This window comes from Hippocampus zosterae, chromosome 1, assembly GCF_025434085.1.
Source record: "Hippocampus zosterae strain Florida chromosome 1, ASM2543408v3, whole genome shotgun sequence".
Taxonomy (NCBI): Eukaryota; Metazoa; Chordata; class Actinopteri; order Syngnathiformes; family Syngnathidae; genus Hippocampus; species Hippocampus zosterae.
Genome location: NC_067451.1, coordinates 39,068,446 through 39,083,334, shown reverse-complemented (window position 1 = coordinate 39,083,334; position 14,889 = coordinate 39,068,446). Strand labels below are relative to the sequence as shown.

Genomic DNA, 14,889 nt, shown 5'->3' with positions numbered 1-14,889 from the left:
CGGCCCGCGGAAATAGTAGCGGCTGGAGGTACCGGGGGCGATGCCCCCCCCCCGAAAGGCGGCCAAGTTAAAAAAATAAATAATCCCCCGCTCAGTACCGTATCTGCGTGCTCGCAGAGGACCGTATGCGAGCCTAACAGGCTGCGCGCTCAAACCACCACGGGAGCGGGTCCCTCCTTTGTGCACTCCGGAGGAGGTTTATTAAATGAAAAAAAAATCACCCCACTACTCCACCCCTGACCCGCAAGTGCCCTGTCTGCTATAAAGAGGACAATTTTCGCGTTTTCCCTCGCTTACGGCCATACTACCCTGAGAACGCCCGATCTCGTCCGATCTCGGAAGCTAAGCAGGGTCGGGCCTGGTTAGTACTTGGATGCGAGACCGCCTGGGAATACCAGGTGCTGTAAGCTTTTGCACCCACCTCCAATTCACAACACGATTCACTGCTCTTTCCAAAAATTTTGGCATTCATTCGTCATTCAACTTTCACTTATCCTGTGGTTTGAAATCGTTTCCTTCACGTTGATTTGACAGATCAACGTCTCTTTGGAATAAAATTAATGTCCAACAGAGGGAGCCGTCTGCACGGGGATCGGTCATGATAGCACTTGGACATGAAACAGCTTGGGATATCCGCCTGCTGGATGCCTTTGCACCTCCACTGGAAAAGCCCACTTTTGCAACAAACATCAAATACCGCATCTGCATGCTCGCAGAGGACCGTATGCGAGCCTGACAGGCTGCGCGTTCAAACCACCACGGGAGCGGGCCCCTCCTTCGTGCTCTCGGGAGGAGGTCATTAAATAAAAAAAAAAATCACCCCACCATTCCATCCCCGACCCGCAAGTGCCCTGTCTGCTATAAAGGGGACAATTTTCACGTTTTCCCTCGCTTACGGCCATACTACCCTGAGAACGCCCGATCTCGTCCGATCTCGGAAGCTAAGCAGGGTCGGGCCTGGTTAGTACTTGGATGGGAGACCGCCTGGGAATACCAGGTGCTGTAAGCTTTTGCACCCACCGCTAATTCACAACACGATTCACTGCTCTTTCCAATAATTTTGGCATTCATTCGTCATTCAACTTTCACTTATCCTGTGGTTTGAAATCGTTTCCTTCACGTTGATTTGACAGATCAACGTCTCTTTGGAATAAAATTAATGTCCAACAGAGGGAGCCGTCTGCACGGGGATCGGTCATGATAGCACTTGGACATGAAACAGCTTGGGATATCCGCCTGCTGGATGCCTTTGCACCTCCACTGGAAAAGCCCACTTTTGCAACAAACATCAAATACCGCATCTGCGTGCTCGCAGAGGACCGTATGCGAGCCTGACAGGCTGCGCGCTCAAACCACCACGGGAGCGGGCCCCTCCTTCGTGCTCTCGGGAGGAGGTCATTAAATGAAAAAAAAAAATCACCCCACTACTCCATCCCCGACCCGCAAGTGCCCTGTCTGCTATAAAGGGGACAATTTTCACGTTTTCCCTCGCTTACGGCCATACTACCCTGAGAACGCCCGATCTCGTCCGATCTCGGAAGCTGAGCAGGGTCGGGCCTGGTTAGTACTTGGATGGGAGACCGCCTGGGAATACCAGGTGCTGTAAGCTTTTGCACCCACCTCCAATTCACAACACGATTCACTGCTCTTTCCAAAAATTTTGGCATTCATTCGTCATTCAACTTTCACTTATGCTGTGGTTTGAAATCGTTTCCTTCACGTTGATTTGACAGATCAACGTCTCTTTGGAATAAAATTAATGTCCAACAGAGGGAGCCGTCTGCACGGGGATCGGTCATGATAGCACTTGGACATGAAGCAGCTTGGGATTTCCGCCTGCTGGATGCTTTTGCACCTCCACTGGAAAAGCCAACTTTTGCAACAGACATCAAGTACCGTATCTGCGTGCTCGCAGAGGACCGTATGCGAGCCTGACAGGCTGCGCGCTCAAACCACCACGGGAGCGGGTCCCTCCTTTGTGCACTCCGGAGGAGGTTTATTAAATGAAAAAAAAATCACCCCACTACTCCACCCCGACCCAGAAGTGCCCTGTCTGCTATACAGGGGACAATTTTCACGTTTTCCCTCGCTTACGGCCATACTACCCTGAGAACGCCCGATCTCGTCCGATCTCGGAAGCTAAGCAGGGTCGGGCCTGGTTAGTACTTGGATGGGAGACCGCCTGGGAATACCAGATGCTGTAAGCTTTTGCACCCACCTCTAATTCACAACACGATTCACTGCTCTTTCCACAAATTTTGGCATTCATTCGTCATTCAACTTTCACTTATCCTGTGGTTTGAAATCGTTTCCTTCACGTTGATTTGACAGATCAACGTCTCTTTGGAATAAAATTAATGTCCAACAGAGGGAGCCGTCTGCACGTGGATCGATAATGATAGCACTTGGACATGAAGCAGCTTGGGATTTCCGCCTGCTGGATGCTTTTGCACCTCCACTGGAAAAGCCAACTTTTGCAACAGACATCAAGTACCGTATCTGCGTGCTCGCAGAGGACCGTATGCGAGCCTGACAGGCTGCGCGCTCAAACCACCACGGGAGCGGGCCCCTCCTTTGTGCACTCCGGAGGAGGTTTATTAAATGAAAAAAAAAATCACCCCACTACTCCACCCCCGACCCGGAAGTGCCCTGTCTGCTATAAAGAGGACAATTTTCGCGTTTTCCCTCGCTTACGGCCATACTACCCTGAGAACGCCCGATCTCGTCCGATCTCGGAAGCCCAGCAGGGTCGGGCCTGCTTAGTACTTGGATGGGAGACCGCCTGGGAATACCAGGTGCTGTAAGCTTTTGCACCCACCTCCAATTCTCAACACGATTCACTGCTCTTTCCAAAAATTTTGGCATTCATTCGTCATTCAACTTTCACTTATCCTGTGGTTTGAAATCGTTTCCTTCACGTTGATTTGACAGATCAACGTCTCTTTGGAATAAAATTAATGTCCAACAGAGGGAGCCGTCTGCACGGGGATCGGTCATGATAGCACTTGGACATGAAACAGCTTGGGATTTCCGCCTGCTGGATGCCTTTGCACCTCCACTGGAAAAGCCCACTTTTGCAACAAACGTCAAATACCGCATCTGCGTGCTCGCAGAGGACCGTATGCGAGCCTGACAGGCTGCGCGCTCAAACCACCACGGGAGCGGGCCCCTCCTTCGTGCTCTCGGGAGAAGGTCATTAAATGAAAAAAAAAATCACCCCACCACTCCATCCCCGACCCGCAAGTGCCCTGTCTGCTATAAAGGGGACAATTTTCACGTTTTCCCTCGCTTACGGCCATACTACCCTGAGAACGCCCGATCTCGTCCGATCTCGGAAGCTAAGCAGGGTCGGGCCTGGTTAGTACTTGGATGGGAGACCGCCTGGGAATACCAGGTGCTGTAAGCTTCTGCACCCACCTCTAATTCACAACACGATTCACTGCTCTTTCCAAAAATTTTGGCATTCATTCGTCATTCAACTTTCACTTATCCTGTGGTTTGAAATCGTTTCCTTCACGTTGATTTGACAGATCAACGTCTCTTTGGAATAAAATTAATGTCCAACAGAGGGAGCCGTCTGCACGGGGATCGGTCATGATAGCACTTGGACATGAAACAGCTTGGGATTTCCGCCTGCTGGATGCCTTTGCACCTCCACTGGAAAAGCCCACTTTTGCAACAAACGTCAAATACCGCATCTGCGTGCTCGCAGAGGACCGTATGCGAGCCTGACAGGCTGCGCGCTCAAACCACCACGGGAGCGGGCCCCTCCTTTGTGCACTCCGGAGGAGGTTTATTAAATGAAAAAAAAAATCACCCCACTACTCCACCCCCGACCCGGAAGTGCCCTGTCTGCTATAAAGAGGACAATTTTCGCGTTTTCCCTCGCTTACGGCCATACTACCCTGAGAACGCCCGATCTCGTCCGATCTCGGAAGCTAAGCAGGGTCGGGCCTGCTTAGTACTTGGATGGGAGACCGCCTGGGAATACCAGATGCTGTAAGCTTTTGCACCCACCTCTAATTCACAACACGATTCACTGCTCTTTCCACAAATTTTGGCATTCATTCGTCATTCAACTTTCACTTATCCTGTGGTTTGAAATCGTTTCCTTCACGTTGATTTGACAGATCAACGTCTCTTTGGAATAAAATTAATGTCCAACAGAGGGAGCCGTCTGCACGTGGATCGGTCATGATAGCACTTGGACATGAAACAGCTTGGGATTTCCGCCTGCTGGATGCTTTTGCACCTCCACTGGAAAAGCCAACTTTTGCAACAAACGTCAAATACCGCATCTGCGTGCTCGCAGAGGACCGTATGCGAGCCTGACAGGCTGCGCGCTCAAACCACCACGGGAGCGGGCCCCTCCTTTGTGCACTCCGGAGGAGGTTTATTAAATGAAAAAAAAATCACCCCACTACTCCACCCCCGACCCAGAAGTGCCCTGTCTGCTATAAAGGGGACAATTTTCACGTTTTCCCTCGCTTACGGCCATACTACCCTGAGAACGCCCGATCTCGTCCGATCTCGGAAGCTAAGCAGGGTCGGGCCTGGTTAGTACTTGGATGGGAGACCGCCTGGGAATACCAGGTGCTGTAAGCTTTTGCACCCACCTCTAATTCACAACACGATTCACTGCTCTTTCCAAAAATTTTGGCATTCATTCGTCATTCAACTTTCACTTATCCTGTGGTTTGAAATCGTTTCCTTCACGTTGATTTGACAGATCAACGTCTCTTTGGAATAAAATTAATGTCCAACAGAGGGAGCCGTCTGCACGGGGATCGGTCATGATAGCACTTGGACATGAAACAGCTTGGGATTTCCGCCTGCTGGATGCCTTTGCACCTCCACTGGAAAAGCCCACTTTTGCAACAAACGTCAAATACCGCATCTGCGTGCTCGCAGAGGACCGTATGCGAGCCTGACAGGCTGCGCGCTCAAACCACCACGGGAGCGGGCCCCTCCTTTGTGCACTCCGGAGGAGGTCATTAAATGAAAAAAAAAATCACCCCACGACTCCATCCCCGACCCGCAAGTGCCCTGTCTGCTATAAAGGGGACAATTTTCACGTTTTCCCTCGCTTACGGCCATACTACCCTGAGAACGCCCGATCTCGTCCGATCTCGGAAGCTAAGCAGGGTCGGGCCTGGTTAGTACTTGGATGGGAGACCGCCTGGGAATACCAGGTGCTGTAAGCTTTTGCACCCACCTCCAATTCTCAACACGATTCACTGCTCTTTCCAAAAATTTTGGCATTCATTCGTCATTCAACTTTCACTTATCCTGTGGTTTGAAATCGTTTCCTTCACGTTGATTTGACAGATCAACGTCTCTTTGGAATAAAATTAATGTCCAACAGAGGGAGCCGTCTGCACGGGGATCGGTCATGATAGCACTTGGACATGAAACAGCTTGGGATTTCCGCCTGCTGGATGCCTTTGCACCTCCACTGGAAAAGCCCACTTTTGCAACAAACGTCAAATACCGCATCTGCGTGCTCGCAGAGGACCGTATGCGAGCCTGACAGGCTGCGCGCTCAAACCACCACGGGAGCGGGCCCCTCCTTTGTGCACTCCGGAGGAGGTTTATTAAATGAAAAAAAAAATCACCCCACTACTCCACCCCCGACCCGGAAGTGCCCTGTCTGCTATAAAGAGGACAATTTTCGCGTTTTCCGTCGCTTACGGCCATACTACCCTGAGAACGCCCGATCTCGTCCGATCTCGGAAGCTAAGCAGGGTCGGGCCTGGTTAGTACTTGGATGGGAGATCGCCTGGGAATACCAGGTGCTGTAAGCTTTTGCACCCACCTCCAATTCTCAACACGATTCACTGCTCTTTCCCAAAATTTTGGCATTCATTCGTTATTCAACTTTCACTTATCCTGTGGTTTGAAATCGTTTCCTTCACGTTGATTTGACAGATCAACGTCTCTTTGGAATAAAATTAATGTCCAACAGAGGGAGCCGTCTGCACGGGGATCGGTCATGATAGCACTTGGACATGAAACAGCTTGGGATTTCCGCCTGCTGGATGCCTTTGCACCTCCACTGGAAAAGCCCACTTTTGCAACAAACGTCAAATACCGCATCTGCGTGCTCGCAGAGGACCGTATGCGAGCCTGACAGGCTGCGCGCTCAAACCACCACGGGAGCGGGCCCCTCCTTTGTGCACTCCGGAGGAGGTTTATTAAATGAAAAAAAAAATCACCCCACGACTCCACCCCCGACCCGGAAGTGCCCTGTCTGCTATAAAGAGGACAATTTTCACGTTTTCCCTCGCTTAAGGCCATACTACCCTGAGAACGCCCGATCTCGTCCGATCTCGGAAGCTAAGCAGGGTCGGGCCTGGTTAGTACTTGGATGGGAGACCGCCTGGGAATACCAGGTGCTGTAAGCTTTTGCACCCACCTCCAATTCTCAACACGATTCACTGCTCTTTCCAAAAATTTTGGCATTCATTCGTTATTCAACTTTCACTTATCCTGTGGTTTGAAATCGTTTCCTTCACGTTGATTTGACAGATCAACGTCTCTTTGGAATAAAATTAATGTCCAACAGAGGGAGCCGTCTGCACGGGGATCGGTCATGATAGCACTTGGACATGAAACAGCTTGGGATTTCCGCCTGCTGGATGCCTTTGCACCTCCACTGGAAAAGCCCACTTTTGCAACAAACGTCAAATACCGCATCTGCGTGCTCGCAGAGGACCGTATGCGAGCCTGACAGGCTGCGCGCTCAAACCACCACGGGAGCGGGCCCCTCCTTTGTGCACTCCGGAGGAGGTTTATTAAATGAAAAAAAAAATCACCCCACGACTCCACCCCCGACCCGGAAGTGCCCTGTCTGCTATAAAGAGGACAATTTTCGCGTTTTCCCTCGCTTACGGCCATACTACCCTGAGAACGCCCGATCTCGTCCGATCTCGGAAGCTAAGCAGGGTCGGGCCTGGTTAGTACTTGGATGGGAGACCGCCTGGGAATACCAGGTGCTGTAAGCTTTTGCACCCACCTCTAATTCACAACACGATTCACTGCTCTTTCCAAAAATTTTGGCATTCATTCGTCATTCAACTTTCACTTATCCTGTGGTTTGAAATCGTTTCCTTCACGTTGATTTGACAGATCAACGTCTCTTTGGAATAAAATTAATGTCCAACAGAGGGAGCCGTCTGCACGGGGATCGGTCATGATAGCACTTGGACATGAAACAGCTTGGGATTTCCGCCTGCTGGATGCCTTTGCACCTCCACTGGAAAAGCCCACTTTTGCAACAAACGTCAAATACCGCATCTGCGTGCTCGCAGAGGACCGTATGCGAGCCTGACAGGCTGCGCGCTCAAACCACCACGGGAGCGGGCCCCTCCTTCGTGCTCTCGGGAGAAGGTCATTAAATGAAAAAAAAAAATCACCCCACTACTCCACCCCCGACCCGGAAGTGCCCTGTCTGCTATAAAAAGGACAATTTTCGCGTTTTCCCTCGCTTACGGCCATACTACCCTGAGAACGCCCGATCTCGTCCGATCTCGGAAGCTAAGCAGGGTCGGGCCTGGTTAGTACTTGGATGGGAGACCGCCTGGGAATACCAGGTGCTGTAAGCTTTTGCACCCACCTCTAATTCACAACACGATTCACTGCTCTTTCCAAAAATTTTGGCATTCATTCGTCATTCAACTTTCACTTATCCTGTGGTTTGAAATCGTTTCCTTCACGTTGATTTGACAGATCAACGTCTCTTTGGAATAAAATTAATGTCCAACAGAGGGAGCCGTCTGCACGGGGATCGGTCATGATAGCACTTGGACATGAAACAGCTTGGGATTTCCGCCTGCTGGATGCCTTTGCACCTCCACTGGAAAAGCCCACTTTTGCAACAAACGTCAAATACCGCATCTGCGTGCTCGCAGAGGACCGTATGCGAGCCTGACAGGCTGCGCGCTCAAACCACCACGGGAGCGGGCCCCTCCTTTGTGCACTCCGGAGGAGGTTTATTAAATGAAAAAAAAAATCACCCCACTACTCCACCCCCGACCCGGAAGTGCCCTGTCTGCTATAAAGAGGACAATTTTCGCGTTTTCCCTCGCTTACGGCCATACTACCCTGAGAACGCCCGATCTCGTCCGATCTCGGAAGCTAAGCAGGGTCGGGCCTGCTTAGTACTTGGATGGGAGACCGCCTGGGAATACCAGATGCTGTAAGCTTTTGCACCCACCTCTAATTCACAACACGATTCACTGCTCTTTCCACAAATTTTGGCATTCATTCGTCATTCAACTTTCACTTATCCTGTGGTTTGAAATCGTTTCCTTCACGTTGATTTGACAGATCAACGTCTCTTTGGAATAAAATTAATGTCCAACAGAGGGAGCCGTCTGCACGTGGATCGGTCATGATAGCACTTGGACATGAAACAGCTTGGGATTTCCGCCTGCTGGATGCTTTTGCACCTCCACTGGAAAAGCCAACTTTTGCAACAAACGTCAAATACCGCATCTGCGTGCTCGCAGAGGACCGTATGCGAGCCTGACAGGCTGCGCGCTCAAACCACCACGGGAGCGGGCCCCTCCTTTGTGCACTCCGGAGGAGGTTTATTAAATGAAAAAAAAATCACCCCACTACTCCACCCCCGACCCAGAAGTGCCCTGTCTGCTATAAAGGGGACAATTTTCACGTTTTCCCTCGCTTACGGCCATACTACCCTGAGAACGCCCGATCTCGTCCGATCTCGGAAGCTAAGCAGGGTCGGGCCTGGTTAGTACTTGGATGGGAGACCGCCTGGGAATACCAGGTGCTGTAAGCTTTTGCACCCACCTCCAATTCTCAACACGATTCACTGCTCTTTCCAAAAATTTTGGCATTCATTCGTCATTCAACTTTCACTTATCCTGTGGTTTGAAATCGTTTCCTTCACGTTGATTTGACAGATCAACGTCTCTTTGGAATAAAATTAATGTCCAACAGAGGGAGCCGTCTGCACGGGGATCGGTCATGAAAGCACTTGGACATGAAACAGCTTGGGATTTCCGCCTGCTGGATGCCTTTGCACCTCCACTGGAAAAGCCCACTTTTGCAACAAACGTCAAATACCGCATCTGCGTGCTCGCAGAGGACCGTATGCGAGCCTGACAGGCTGCGCGCTCAAACCACCACGGGAGCGGGCCCCTCCTTTGTGCACTCCGGAGGAGGTTTATTAAATGAAAAAAAAAAATCACCCCACTACTCCACCCCCGACCCGGAAGTGCCCTGTCTGCTATAAAGAGGACAATTTTCGCGTTTTTCCCTCGCTTACGGCCATACTACCCTGAGAACGCCCGATCTCGTCCGATCTCGGAAGCTAAGCAGGGTCGGGCCTGGTTAGTACTTGGATGGGAGACCGCCTGGGAATACCAGGTGCTGTAAGCTTTTGCACCCACCTCCAATTCTCAACACGATTCACTGCTCTTTCCAAAAAATTTTGGCATTCATTCGTTATTCAACTTTCACTTATCCTGTGGTTTGAAATCGTTTCCTTCACGTTGATTTGACAGATCAACGTCTCTTTGGAATAAAATTAATGTCCAACAGAGGGAGCCGTCTGCACGGGGATCGGTCATGATAGCACTTGGACATGAAACAGCTTGGGATTTCCGCCTGCTGGATGCCTTTGCACCTCCACTGGAAAAGCCCACTTTTGCAACAAACGTCAAATACCGCATCTGCGTGCTCGCAGAGGACCGTATGCGAGCCTGACAGGCTGCGCGCTCAAACCACCACGGGAGCGGGCCCCTCCTTTGTGCACTCCGGAGGAGGTTTATTAAATGAAAAAAAAAATCACCCCACTACTCCACCCCCGACCCGGAAGTGCCCTGTCTGCTATAAAGAGGACAATTTTCGCGTTTTCCCTCTCTTACGGCCATACTACCCTGAGAACGCCCGATCTTGTCCGATCTCGGAAGCTAAGCAGGGTCGGGCCTGGTTAGTACTTGGATGGGAGACCGCCTGGGAATACCAGGTGCTGTAAGCTTTTGCACCCACCTCCAATTCTCAACACGATTCACTGCTCTTTCCAAAAATTTTGGCATTCATTCGTCATTCAACTTTCACTTATCCTGTGGTTTGAAATCGTTTCCTTCACGTTGATTTGACAGATCAACGTCTCTTTGGAATAAAATTAATGTCCAACAGAGGGAGCCGTCTGCACGGGGATCGGTCATGATAGCACTTGGACATGAAACAGCTTGGGATTTCCGCCTGCTGGATGCCTTTGCACCTCCACTGGAAAAGCCCACTTTTGCAACAAACGTCAAATACCGCATCTGCGTGCTCGCAGAGGACCGTATGCGAGCCTGACAGGCTGCGCGCTCAAACCACCACGGGAGCGGGCCCCTCCTTTGTGCACTCCGGAGGAGGTTTATTAAATGAAAAAAAAAATCACCCCACTACTCCACCCTCGACCCGGAAGTGCCCTGTCTGCTATAAAGAGGACAATTTTCGCGTTTTCCCTCGCTTACGGCCATACTACCCTGAGAACGCCCGATCTCGTCCGATCTCGGAAGCTTAGCAGGGTCGGGCCTGGTTAGTACTTGGATGGGAGACCGCCTGGGAATACCAGGTGCTGTAAGCTTTTGCACCCACCTCCAATTCTCAACACGATTCACTGCTCTTTCCAAAAAATTTGGCATTCATTCGTCATTCAACTTTCACTTATCCTGTGGTTTGAAATCGTTTCCTTCACGTTGATTTGACAGATCAACGTCTCTTTGGAATAAAATTAATGTCCAACAGAGGGAGCCGTCTGCACGGGGATCGGTCATGATAGCACTTGGACATGAAACAGCTTGGGATTTCCGCCTGCTGGATGCCTTTGCACCTCCACTGGAAAAGCCCACTTTTGCAACAAACGTCAAATACCGCATCTGCGTGCTCGCAGAGGACCGTATGCGAGCCTGACAGGCTGCGCGCTCAAACCACCACGGGAGCGGGCCCCTCCTTTGTGCACTCCGGAGGAGGTTTATTAAATGAAAAAAAAAAATCACCCCACTACTCCACCCCCGACCCGGAAGTGCCCTGTCTGCTATAAAAAGGACAATTTTCGCGTTTTCCCTCGCTTACGGCCATACTACCCTGAGAACGCCCTATCTCGTCCGATCTCGGAAGCTAAGCAGGGTCGGGCCTGGTTAGTACTTGGATGGGAGACCGCCTGGGAATACCAGGTGCTGTAAGCTTTTGCACCCACCTCCAATTCTCAACACGATTCACTGCTCTTTCCAAAAATTTTGGCATTCATTCGTCATTCAACTTTCACTTATCCTGTGGTTTGAAATCGTTTCCTTCACGTTGATTTGACAGATCAACGTCTCTTTGGAATAAAATTAATGTCCAACAGAGGGAGCCGTCTGCACGGGGATCGGTCATGATAGCACTTGGACATGAAACAGCTTGGGATTTCCGCCTGCTGGATGCCTTTGCACCTCCACTGGAAAAGCCCACTTTTGCAACAAACGTCAAATACCGCATCTGCGTGCTCGCAGAGGACCGTATGCGAGCCTGACAGGCTGCGCGCTCAAACCACCACGGGAGCGGGCCCCTCCTTTGTGCACTCCGGAGGAGGTTTATTAAATGAAAAAAAAAATCACCCCACGACTCCACCCCCGACCCGGAAGTGCCCTGTCTGCTATAAAGAGGACAATTTTCGCCTTTTCCCTCGCTTACGGCCATACTACCCTGAGAACGCCCGATCTCGTCCGATCTCGGAAGCTAAGCAGGGTCGGGCCTGGTTAGTACTTGGATGGGAGACCGCCTGGGAATACCAGGTGCTGTAAGCTTTTGCACCCACCTCCAATTCACAACACGATTCACTGCTCTTTCCAAAAATTTTGGCATTCATTCGTCATTCAACTTTCACTTATCCTGTGGTTTGAAATCGTTTCCTTCACGTTGATTTGACAGATCAAAGTCTCTTTGGAATAAAATTAATGTCCAACAGAGGGAGCCGTCTGCACGTGGATCGATAATGATAGCACTTGGACATGAAGCAGCTTGGGATTTCCGCCTGCTGGATGCTTTTGCACCTCCACTGGAAAAGCCAACTTTTGCAACAGACATCAAGTACCGTATCTGCGTGCTCGCAGAGGACCGTATGCGAGCCTGACAGGCTGCGCGCTCAAACCACCACGGGAGCGGGCCCCTCCTTTGTGCACTCCGGAGGAGGTTTATTAAATGAAAAAAAAAAATCACCCCACTACTCCACCCCCGACCCGGAAGTGCCCTGTCTGCTATAAAGAGGACAATTTTCACGTTTTCCCTCGCTTACGGCCATACTACCCTGAGAACGCCCGATCTCGTCCGATCTCGGAAGCTAAGCAGGGTCGGGCCTGGTTAGTACTTGGATGGGAGACCGCCTGGGAATACCAGGTGCTGTAAGCTTTTGGACCCACCTCCAATTCTCAACACGATTCACTGCTCTTTCCAAAAATTTTGGCATTCATTCGTCATTCAACTTTCACTTATCCTGTGGTTTGAAATCGTTTCCTTCACGTTGATTTGACAGATCAACGTCTCTTTGGAATAAAATTAATGTCCAACAGAGGGAGCCGTCTGCACGGGGATCGGTCATGATAGCACTTGGACATGAAACAGCTTGGGATTTCCGCCTGCTGGATGCCTTTGCACCTCCACTGGAAAAGCCCACTTTTGCAACAAACGTCAAATACCGCATCTGCGTGCTCGCAGAGGACCGTATGCGAGCCTGACAGGCTGCGCGCTCAAACCACCACGGGAGCGGGCCCCTCCTTCGTGCTCTCGGGAGGAGGTCATTAAATGAAAAAAAAAATCACCCCACGACTCCATCCCCGACCCGCAAGTGCCCTGTCTGCTATAAAGGGGACAATTTTCACGTTTTCCCTCGCTTACGGCCATACTACCCTGAGAACGCCCGATCTCGGAAGCTAAGCAGGGTCGGGCCTGGTTAGTACTTGGATGGGAGACCGCCTGGGAATACCAGGTGCTGTAAGCTTTTGCACCCACCTCCAATTCACAACACGATTCACTGCTCTTTCCAAAAATTTTGGCATTCATTCGTCATTCAACTTTCACTTATCCTGTGGTTTGAAATCGTTTCCTTCACGTTGATTTGACAGATCAACGTCTCTTTGGAATAAAATTAATGTCCAACAGAGGGAGCCGTCTGCACGTGGATCGGTAATGATAGCACTTGGACATGAAGCAGCTTGGGATTTCCGCCTGCTGGATGCTTTTGCACCTCCACTGGAAAAGCCAACTTTTGCAACAGACATCAAATACAGCCTCTGCGTGCTCGCAGAGGACCGTATGCGAGCCTGACAGGCTGCGCGCTCAAACCACCACGGGAGCGGGTCCCTCCTTTGTGCACTCCGGAGGAGGTTTATTAAATGAAAAAAAAATCACCCCACTACTCCACCCCCGACCCAGAAGTGCCCTGTCTGCTATAAAGGGGACAATTTTCACGTTTACCCTCGCTTACGGCCATACTACCCTGAGAGCACCCGATCTCGGAAGCTAAGCAGGGTCGGGCCTGGTTAGTACTTGGATGGGAGACCCCCTGGGAATACCAGGTGCTGTAAGCTTTTGCACCCACCTCCAATTCTCAACACGATTCACTGCTCTTTCCAAAAATTTTGGCATTCATTCGTCATTCAACTTTCACTTATCCTGTGGTTTGAAATCGTTTCCTTCACGTTGATTTGACAGATCAACGTCTCTTTGGAATAAAATTAATGTCCAACAGAGGGAGCCGTCTGCACGGGGATCGGTCATGATAGCACTTGGACTTGAAACAGCTTGGGATTTCCGCCTGCTGGATGCCTTTGCACCTCCACTGGAAAAGCCCACTTTTGCAACAAACGTCAAATACCGCATCTGCGTGCTCGCAGAGGACCGTATGCGAGCCTGACAGGCTGCGCGCTCAAACCACCACGGGAGCGGGCCCCTCCTTTGTGCACTCCGGAGGAGGTTTATTAAATGAAAAAAAAAATCACCCCACTACTCCACCCTCGACCCGGAAGTGCCCTGTCTGCTATAAAGAGGACAATTTTCACGTTTTCCCTCGCTTACGGCCATACTACCCTGAGAACGCCCGATCTCGTCCGATCTCGGAAGCTAAGCAGTGTCGGGCCTGGTTAGTACTTGGATGGGAGACCGCCTGGGAATACCAGGTGCTGTAAGCTTTTGCACCCACCTCCAATTCTCAACACGATTCACTGCTCTTTCCAAAAATTTTGGCATTCATTCGTCATTCAACTTTCACTTATCCTGTGGTTTGAAATCGTTTCCTTCACGTTGATTTGACAGATCAACGTCTCTTTGGAATAAAATTAATGTCCAACAGAGGGAGCCGTCTGCACGGGGATCGGTCATGATAGCACTTGGACATGAAACAGCTTGGGATTTCCGCCTGCTGGATGCCTTTGCACCTCCACTGGAAAAGCCCACTTTTGCAACAAACGTCAAATACCGCATCTGCGTGCTCGCAGAGGACCGTATGCGAGCCTGACAGGCTGCGCGCTCAAACCACCACGGGAGCGGGCCCCTCCTTTGTGCACTCCGGAGGAGGTTTATTAAATGAAAAAAAAAAATCACCCCACTACTCCACCCCCGACCCGGAAGTGCCCTGTCTGCTATAAAAAGGACAATTTTCGCGTTTTCCCTCGCTTACGGCCATACTACCCTGAGAACGCCCTATCTCGTCCGATCTCGGAAGCTAAGCAGGGTCGGGCCTGGTTAGTACTTGGATGGGAGACCGCCTGGGAATACCAGGTGCTGTAAGCTTTTGCACCCACCTCCAATTCTCAACACGATTCACTGCTCTTTCCAAAAATTTTGGCATTCATTCGTCATTCAACTTTCACTTATCCTGTGGTTTGAAATCGT

At 50.6% G+C, this 14,889-nt stretch overlaps 23 non-coding genes and 2 pseudogenes across 23 annotated transcripts; all 25 read left to right on the top strand.

Moving 5' to 3' along the window:
- Positions 1-291: 291 nt before the first annotated feature.
- On the top strand, positions 292-410 carry LOC127614731 (5S ribosomal RNA). The gene has a single exon (XR_007966685.1). It is a non-coding gene; the product is annotated as a 5S ribosomal RNA (ribosomal RNA).
- A 480-nt stretch (positions 411-890) lies between these two features.
- LOC127588974 (5S ribosomal RNA) lies at positions 891-1,009 on the top strand. Its single transcript, XR_007959248.1, has one exon. It is a non-coding gene; the product is annotated as a 5S ribosomal RNA (ribosomal RNA).
- A 481-nt stretch (positions 1,010-1,490) lies between these two features.
- Positions 1,491-1,609, top strand: LOC127614475 (5S ribosomal RNA). Its single transcript, XR_007966563.1, has one exon. It is a non-coding gene; the product is annotated as a 5S ribosomal RNA (ribosomal RNA).
- A 479-nt stretch (positions 1,610-2,088) lies between these two features.
- Positions 2,089-2,207, top strand: LOC127614514 (5S ribosomal RNA). The gene has a single exon (XR_007966572.1). It is a non-coding gene; the product is annotated as a 5S ribosomal RNA (ribosomal RNA).
- A 481-nt stretch (positions 2,208-2,688) lies between these two features.
- LOC127615553 (5S ribosomal RNA) lies at positions 2,689-2,807 on the top strand. Its single transcript, XR_007966930.1, has one exon. It is a non-coding gene; the product is annotated as a 5S ribosomal RNA (ribosomal RNA).
- Positions 2,808-3,287: 480 nt separating this feature from the next.
- LOC127588970 (5S ribosomal RNA) lies at positions 3,288-3,406 on the top strand. The gene has a single exon (XR_007959247.1). It is a non-coding gene; the product is annotated as a 5S ribosomal RNA (ribosomal RNA).
- A 481-nt stretch (positions 3,407-3,887) lies between these two features.
- LOC127615176 (5S ribosomal RNA) lies at positions 3,888-4,006 on the top strand. The gene has a single exon (XR_007966836.1). It is a non-coding gene; the product is annotated as a 5S ribosomal RNA (ribosomal RNA).
- Positions 4,007-4,486: 480 nt separating this feature from the next.
- LOC127588964 (5S ribosomal RNA) lies at positions 4,487-4,605 on the top strand. The gene has a single exon (XR_007959246.1). It is a non-coding gene; the product is annotated as a 5S ribosomal RNA (ribosomal RNA).
- A 480-nt stretch (positions 4,606-5,085) lies between these two features.
- Positions 5,086-5,204, top strand: LOC127588955 (5S ribosomal RNA). Its single transcript, XR_007959237.1, has one exon. It is a non-coding gene; the product is annotated as a 5S ribosomal RNA (ribosomal RNA).
- A 481-nt stretch (positions 5,205-5,685) lies between these two features.
- Positions 5,686-5,804, top strand: LOC127613599 (5S ribosomal RNA). The gene has a single exon (XR_007966247.1). It is a non-coding gene; the product is annotated as a 5S ribosomal RNA (ribosomal RNA).
- A 481-nt stretch (positions 5,805-6,285) lies between these two features.
- On the top strand, positions 6,286-6,404 carry LOC127614594 (5S ribosomal RNA). The gene has a single exon (XR_007966634.1). It is a non-coding gene; the product is annotated as a 5S ribosomal RNA (ribosomal RNA).
- A 481-nt stretch (positions 6,405-6,885) lies between these two features.
- On the top strand, positions 6,886-7,004 carry LOC127588949 (5S ribosomal RNA). Its single transcript, XR_007959236.1, has one exon. It is a non-coding gene; the product is annotated as a 5S ribosomal RNA (ribosomal RNA).
- A 481-nt stretch (positions 7,005-7,485) lies between these two features.
- Positions 7,486-7,604, top strand: LOC127588943 (5S ribosomal RNA). Its single transcript, XR_007959235.1, has one exon. It is a non-coding gene; the product is annotated as a 5S ribosomal RNA (ribosomal RNA).
- Positions 7,605-8,085: 481 nt separating this feature from the next.
- Positions 8,086-8,204, top strand: LOC127615170 (5S ribosomal RNA). Its single transcript, XR_007966835.1, has one exon. It is a non-coding gene; the product is annotated as a 5S ribosomal RNA (ribosomal RNA).
- A 480-nt stretch (positions 8,205-8,684) lies between these two features.
- LOC127588936 (5S ribosomal RNA) lies at positions 8,685-8,803 on the top strand. The gene has a single exon (XR_007959234.1). It is a non-coding gene; the product is annotated as a 5S ribosomal RNA (ribosomal RNA).
- A 483-nt stretch (positions 8,804-9,286) lies between these two features.
- LOC127588929 (5S ribosomal RNA) lies at positions 9,287-9,405 on the top strand. The gene has a single exon (XR_007959233.1). It is a non-coding gene; the product is annotated as a 5S ribosomal RNA (ribosomal RNA).
- Positions 9,406-9,887: 482 nt separating this feature from the next.
- Positions 9,888-10,006, top strand: LOC127614736 (5S ribosomal RNA). The gene has a single exon (XR_007966686.1). It is a non-coding gene; the product is annotated as a 5S ribosomal RNA (ribosomal RNA).
- Positions 10,007-10,487: 481 nt separating this feature from the next.
- On the top strand, positions 10,488-10,606 carry LOC127614519 (5S ribosomal RNA). The gene has a single exon (XR_007966573.1). It is a non-coding gene; the product is annotated as a 5S ribosomal RNA (ribosomal RNA).
- Positions 10,607-11,088: 482 nt separating this feature from the next.
- LOC127614751 (5S ribosomal RNA) lies at positions 11,089-11,207 on the top strand. The gene has a single exon (XR_007966689.1). It is a non-coding gene; the product is annotated as a 5S ribosomal RNA (ribosomal RNA).
- A 481-nt stretch (positions 11,208-11,688) lies between these two features.
- LOC127588922 (5S ribosomal RNA) lies at positions 11,689-11,807 on the top strand. The gene has a single exon (XR_007959232.1). It is a non-coding gene; the product is annotated as a 5S ribosomal RNA (ribosomal RNA).
- Positions 11,808-12,289: 482 nt separating this feature from the next.
- LOC127588915 (5S ribosomal RNA) lies at positions 12,290-12,408 on the top strand. The gene has a single exon (XR_007959230.1). It is a non-coding gene; the product is annotated as a 5S ribosomal RNA (ribosomal RNA).
- Positions 12,409-12,888: 480 nt separating this feature from the next.
- On the top strand, positions 12,889-12,997 carry LOC127616770 (uncharacterized; annotated as a pseudogene).
- Positions 12,998-13,477: 480 nt separating this feature from the next.
- On the top strand, positions 13,478-13,586 carry LOC127616664 (uncharacterized; annotated as a pseudogene).
- Positions 13,587-14,067: 481 nt separating this feature from the next.
- LOC127614390 (5S ribosomal RNA) lies at positions 14,068-14,186 on the top strand. Its single transcript, XR_007966500.1, has one exon. It is a non-coding gene; the product is annotated as a 5S ribosomal RNA (ribosomal RNA).
- A 482-nt stretch (positions 14,187-14,668) lies between these two features.
- On the top strand, positions 14,669-14,787 carry LOC127614747 (5S ribosomal RNA). Its single transcript, XR_007966688.1, has one exon. It is a non-coding gene; the product is annotated as a 5S ribosomal RNA (ribosomal RNA).
- The last annotated feature ends 102 nt before the right edge of the window (positions 14,788-14,889 follow it).